The sequence below is a fragment of the Westerdykella ornata genome, assembly GCF_010094085.1.
Source record: "Westerdykella ornata strain CBS 379.55 unplaced genomic scaffold EI97scaffold_2, whole genome shotgun sequence".
NCBI lineage: Eukaryota > Fungi > Ascomycota > Dothideomycetes > Pleosporales > Sporormiaceae > Westerdykella > Westerdykella ornata.
Window position 1 is genome coordinate 469 of NW_022986852.1, and position 1,150 is coordinate 1,618.

The following is a 1,150-nucleotide window of genomic DNA, read 5'->3' on the forward strand; positions in this document are numbered from 1 at the left end:
TGCGTTACCCCAGAGTCACCCTCGAGTCGCCCCCGAGTCACCCTCGAGTCACCCCTGGGACACCTATACAAGGAACCCTATCGTTCATCTCCGAGAACCAACCAAGATTCCTAGAGGACATACCATTATCCATGGAACCTTACATCCTGCTCGATTGCCTGTCACTCTATTTTGTTATCTCTCCACTAACCTAACATTACTCACCTACTGCTCTCCTCTCTGCTGTTCTCACTCTGTTTCCTGCTATTGCATTCCTACTCTCCTGCCTCCTATTCTGCTCGTCCTCCCTTGCCACCAATTTCTCCTCTCTCCTGCTGCTCTTATTATTGACTCTTACACTTCCCCCCTGCCTATCCCCCCCACACCCCTCCCACATGATTACTTCCACCATGATTACTTCCACCATCTCCTTGTTCTCTACCTTACCCCCATCACTTGTCTACTCCCACTTCTACTGTTGCTTCTCCTACTCCCATCTTATTGTGCTGTCTGTCCTGCTAACTCTATTGCTGTACCTTGTTTTCTATATTCTATACAAAACAAAATATAGTTATTGTATTTTGTATCCTTATATAATGTTATTACTTATCCCTCTATTGCATGCCACTGTCTTCTTACTTCTCTCTTCTGCTGCCTTCTCTGTTGCTCCCACTTGGTCGCCTGCTGCCTCTCTACTCCTGCCTCCCTTCATCCACTGCTACGTCTGCTACAATCTCACTCCCACCTATTGCCTCTCTCTCTTGCATGCCTCTCCTCCTACGGTCCCATTGCCCTATCTTCTGCTGCTCCTGCCCTACCATCTACCGCTCTCTTTACTCTCCTTCTTTCTCCTTGTCCCTTTTCTAACTCCTAGATGTTACCTACTGCAATCTCTCTACTCTCTCCCTCGCTCCTACATCTACGGCACCGTCTCCTGCTGCACCTGCTTCATCTGCCACCTCCTTTCAACACTCTTCCTGCCTCCTCTCTTGCTATTGCTCTGTAATCTGCTACTGTCCTTCTACTCACTCTCATGCTACTTAGCACTTTTTACTTGCTCTTTTGCCCTGCTTTCACCGCTTCTGCTACTTCTCCTCCTGCCGCATCTCCTCCTGCTGCCCTCCCTTTGCTGCTGACTCTCATACACCATCGCTAGCTGCTCTTACACCTA